Source organism: Corylus avellana, chromosome 11 (assembly GCF_965113065.1).
Source record: "Corylus avellana chromosome 11, dhCorAvel1.hap1.2, whole genome shotgun sequence".
Lineage (NCBI taxonomy): Eukaryota > Viridiplantae > Streptophyta > Magnoliopsida > Fagales > Betulaceae > Corylus > Corylus avellana.
Window position 1 is genome coordinate 12,764,078 of NC_142500.1, and position 6,000 is coordinate 12,770,077.

Here is a 6,000-nt window from a genome sequence, read left to right on the forward strand (position 1 = left end):
TAGATGATTTTAGACATTTTTAAAATAATTAGAAGGCTCCAAAATATCACAAAGCTCAAGAATATTATTATTATTATTGATTTTTTTTTTTAATGAATAAAGATCAATTTAATTAAAATCAAAACAAAAACCCTATATCAAACGCACCAAAGCGACATCATTAAACCGCTAGCCACCCCGTCTTAGACAGTTATCGAATTTTTTCAACCGCCTACAAAAGCAGTAAGCGATTTTTAGGCAATTAATAACCACCCACTTGTACACCTCTAGTCTCTCATACCCAAAAATAGCTACTCAAATCCCATATCACGTCGCAGCACTTATCAAAACGTTTTCCACCACAAAAATGTGGACATAAATTTCTTATGAACTGAGTGTAGAAATTTTTTTTTAAAAAAAAAAAATTTAGTCTCTAAAAATATCATGTGTTCCTTACATTTTTTTTTAACAACAAAAAATATATGAGAAGCATATATTTTTTTTTTCTAATTTCTTTTTATTGATTTTATTAAAAAAAAAAAAACATGAGAAAATCACATGCTATTAAAAAACATATGTTTCTCTTTTTCTTTTTTTTTTTTCTTTTTTTTTTCTCCTTTCTATTCAAAGGGAGAGAGGGGGAAAAGGGGATAAAAAAAACATATGTTTCTCAAATGTAAAGGGACATATATCACTTTTAGAGACTATGTTGGGAGAATTTTCCTCCAACACAATTCTAAAGAAATTTCTACAATTTTTTTTTAATAACATGTACTTCTCACCTCCTTTTTATTTTCCTCTAATCCTAGAAATTTTTTGTCTTTTTTATTTTTTAATAACATATCTCACATATTTTTTTAATAACATCAATAAAAAAATCTTGTATTTTTCATTCCTGAAGTATAATCTAATTTGTAAGAAATGTACATCGTATTTATTTACTAGGACTATAGTCTATCATGCGCTCTCTTAAATTGCTCACGATTACTCGAACAATCACACAATCAATGCACGCGATTATTTGTCATCCAAACTTTATTAAATCATTGGGACTTTTTTAACCACAATCAAATGGATTTAACATGGTCGTGATAGCGTTGGATCTAAATCCCCTTATATTTTCTAAAATATGAAATTCTCATATTTTAAATAAATGTGGAAGTTTGTATTACGAACATGAGTGAATTTTATATATTAAAAGGGGGTAACTTCACTTTAAATCACTGAATTATCAAGTAATTTGAGAAGCCTCCCAAACTTCAAAACCTCTCAATTTGGACCCCTAAACTTTCAATTGCAATTAATTCGAACACCTTCATCAGATTTTAAATGTTAAAACTGAGACAATGACATTTATACCCCTGAATCTTTTATAAAATCCAAAATTTACCCTTAATTCCAAATTAAAAAATAAAATAAAAATAAAGTTTAAAAAAAATCAGGGATATTTTGGTCTTTTTAGGGGTAGATCTGGAAAGTTAACGGCTAAATTTGACCGAGGAGTTCAAATTGATTACAATTAAAAGTTCAAGGGTCTAAATTAAGAGATTTTGATGTTTCGAAAGCTTCTCAAATCGCGTGGTAATTCAGGAGTCTAAAGGAAGTTACCAAAAAAATATAAATATATAAAATTTATAAATTAATTTTTTTAAAAAAAAAATAGGGCGGCAGCCACCCTCTTTGGGGGAGAGGGTGGCCAATGAGCCACCCCTAGAAGTGGCCAGGGGTGGCTCGCCGCCAACCCGCGACCCACAAGGGTGGCGCGCGGCCAACCCCGACCACCCTGGGGTGGCTCGCGGCCACCCCCGACCACCCTGGGTTGGCTTGTGTGCCACCCCTCAGGTGGGGTGGCCGTCGGGCCACTCCCAAATCTTGCTAGGGGTGGCCCATGAGCCATCCCCGTGGGTCGGGGGGTGGCCGCGCACCACCCTCGACCACCTCTAGGGTGGCTAGGGTGGCAAGCGGCCAACCCCCAACCAGATCAAGGGTGGCCCAAAGGCCACCCCCACCTCTAGGGTGGCACGCGAGACACCCCAGGGTGGCTGGGGGTGGCCGTGCGCCACCTTCATGGGTCGGAGGGTGGCGGCAAGCTAGCCCTAGCCATTTCTGGGGGTGGCTCGTTGGTAACCCCCTCCCCCAACTAGTAGTCACCCCTCATTTTTAAAAAAATAAAAAATAAAAAATAATTTATATATTGATATATTTAATATATTTGTTTACTTTTAATTAAGAATGACACATATCATCATTTTATTGGTGACGACATGATACACTAATGGAATTCGTCAAGTATTTGATGGAATTTGATTACAGAGACTAAATTGTTATTTTGTCCTATCTCAATAATCTCTTAATTATTATTATTATTGTTTTTATATTACACAGATTGATTTTTAATTTAAACAACTACATTTAGGGGTGGGCAGATTAATTGGTTACCGATTACAGGTCATTTACCGACTTCGACCGAACCGATATACCAGGAGGGGGAGCTTGTCAAATCGGGTGATAATTTAAGGGTCTAAACTGAAGCTATCCCTATATTTTTTGTTTGAATTTTTTATTTGGGGGCATTTCTATCTTTTAATGAAATTTAACGTCTAAAAGAGAATATTTCATCCAATTTAACAAGTGTGACTGGTGGAAGAGGGGTTTTGGAAAGAAAATGGTAGTCTAATAGGGTCGGGTAGTAAGGCTAATAGTTCATGGGGGGAAATTGACAATGCGTAGTAGTTGATGGGGGAAAAGGTAATTTCTCCTGAGTGTTTAGTGTAATGTAGCTAATAATGTTTTCAACTATTGTGCAGGGCCTTATTCCAAGCCTAGAACAAGTATGTCCGGACTCTGAGCATCGTACATGTGTTAGGCAGAAGGTCATCGGGGGGTGCTATTGAAGGATATTCTTTGGAAAGCTGCCACATCCTACACATAGATAGAGTTCTACAGAGTAATGGATAAGATAAAGAGGATTAGTAAGGATGCATATGCCTACTTGGAGAAGATTGACTCCAACACATGGTGTAGGGGCCGGTTCAATACAAATGTCAAGTCTGGCCCCTTACACAACAATACATGTGAAAGTTTCAATTCTTTGATCAAAAAGTTCCGTGACTAGACAATCTTGAGCATATTGGAAAGAATTAGATGTAAGTTAATGAGAAGGAATGTGAGGAAGAAGGAGTTGATCAATTCAGTGGAGGAGGCCTTAGGGTTAAAGATTAGGAGGAAGCTAGAAAAAGAATAGGATGAAGCCAGTCACTATTGGTGTACATATGTTGGTGAATGTATGTTTGAAGTTGAGTGCCTCGGGAAAAGGTTTGTTGTAGATGTGGATGGTAGAACTTATGCCTGCAGGAAATGGGATATAACTGGTATCCCATGTTCTCATGTTATTTTAGCCATTTTACACCAAGGTGGAGACCTTTTTGAATATCTTAGTGAGTACTACAGTAGGGAGAAATACTTGAAGGCATATGACTACGTTGTCTACCCTATGCCAGGTGAAGACTGATGGCCTAGAAGCAACCAACCTAAAATTGAGCCACCCAAATCGAGGTCAACTCGTAGCACACCTAAAAAACTCAGACAAAGGGGTGTTGATGAACCAAGAAACCCTAATGCAATGAGGAGGGGGGCAATAAGAATCAATGTAGGCACTGCATGAAGACTCGATCGCAGGAGTGCGACAAGGCGCAAATGTGCTGCGATCGAGCGCACTCGGGTGCTGGAGAAAATTCAAACACGCGGCAAGACTCTTTTTCCTTCCCAAACTAGGTTTTCCAAGTCCTAGTTGTAATAGGACCTAGACCTTCGAATTTCCAGGATTATTAGGGGTTCTAGAACTCTCCTAAGCCCTATAAATAGACCTCTAAGCCTCACAACTCAAGACACCATTCAATAGACAAATTTTTATATGCTAACTTTGAGAGGAGAATTTGGAGGTTACTTCTAGGAGCGGTTTTCGGTTCTTTCTTTTTTCCTTTATTTTAATTATGTATAACTAAATACTTTAGTAGGGGTAGATTGAAGCCCTAATTGTGTTTCTTTAATATTTCAATATTGACGCCTTTGTAATAATTATATTGTCATGCTTAACTTAAATAATTCATATTTTATCGAATTCCTCATATGAATGTGTCTGATCAACATATGCATGTGGTATGGATTAGTTGTTTAACTCAATTTAGATGATCGAGTCCTGGGCTTAATAGAGTGACAAAAGAATCTCCTCATGGGTTCTTGGGTTAATCAACATGGGGAACCGAGAGTAGACACCCATGCCATAAGCCTCATGTGTTTGTCGATTTCTATAAATTTATGCTTTTTCAATGAACAATTTAGTAGACACTCATGTTAAATCCTTTGAGAAAGAAAAGAATTAGAGTAGACACTCATACCTAATTCGTTACTTAGGGAGATCATAACTTAAAGAGTTGACACCCATGCCCTTAGGTTGGCAAACATTAGGTATTCATAATATGATTGGAATATTAGCATATTGTTATATTATTGAGCATGATAGTGGTGGATGTCAAAGCCCTACCTTTTCATTTATCTTTATTTATTTTTCATAATATCAATTTTGTGACAAAGTTGATATTTTAATTTAAAAAAATAAATTCTAAACAAAATCAACAATCCCCATGGGAAGGATCTCGTACTTGCACCCTATACTATTGTTTTGATCTTGTGCACTTGCGAGTAAAACGTACCAAATATTATCTATTAATTTATGTAGTATTTGGCACAAGTTTTTGGCGTCGTTGCCAGGGATTGTTTAATTTTGTTTAGAATTTTTTTTCCCTTAGTTAATTTTATTTTATTTTAATTTCATTGTTACTGTTTTTAGAATTTTAGTTCTGTTCTGCAGCGGTGCAATCGAGCGCACTACTGCAGGGCGATCAAGCGCAAAGCCAAACAGCCGCGCCAAAGACGCTGTGTTTTCTTTTCTGTTTTGTAGTTCTACCTCGAGTGCGATCGAGCGCACCAACCAATGTAATCAAGCATACTATTAGGCAGCACCTACGTTCCAGCACTTCAGGTAGTTTGTGAGTCTTTCTTTTTCTTTTTCTTTTTATTTTTGTTTTGTTATTTAATTTTCTTTTTGTTGTTTTACTCATGTGGGGAAACATTTCAACACCTCATGGACCATGTTTATATTGCCATAACCCGTATCACCATGTTAGAGATTGTCCTTTGACAAGACAATTTTCTAACTATTCTTATGGGCATATGAACACATCATTCTCTAGACCGGGGGACGACGGCTATTTAGATTCCTTTAACCCAGCATGGAGCCAACAGTCTAATTTCTCCTGGCAAGCTCAAGCTCCTTAAAATCATGCTCCACAATTTCATGAACTGCATCATCAATCAAATATGTAGTTCTATGATCATTCATATTCCTCTCAATCAGCTCCACAACAGCAATATCAGGCTGAACCACCTCCTCCTGTGGTTTTTGAAGAGTTTTTATATAAGATCAGAGTGTTGACCAATAGGACACGTCAAGTAATTGAGAAAATGAAGGCACACCCCAAACACGAAGCTAATATCCTTAATGAAGAAGAAGAAGAGTGCCAAAGTCAGTCGGTGACCACTCCTGATCATGGACATTATATGGAGGAAGAGAGTATTTGCTATCATGAAGATGAGTCATCTCCACAATTCTATGGTCAATCATACTCCTTTATTAGCCACAGTGAGGCCAATATGCAATTGCTAGAATACATTGCCAAGTTAGAAGCATACCAAGAGGAGCCCTCTCCCATCAATTGCCTTCAACAATATCATGAAGAGGAGCCATCTCTCATCAATTGGTCTCAACACTATCATGAGGAGGAGCCATCTCCCATCAATTGGCCTCAACAATACCAAGAAGAAGAATGTCAACGTCAATTGGTGGCCCAATCCTAACGGACACTACATGGAGGATGAGTGTACTTATTATCATGAGCAAGCTATCACCACACATGGGAGTGGAGAAGTGGTTGAAAATCAAGTGGAATAAAGGAAAGGGAG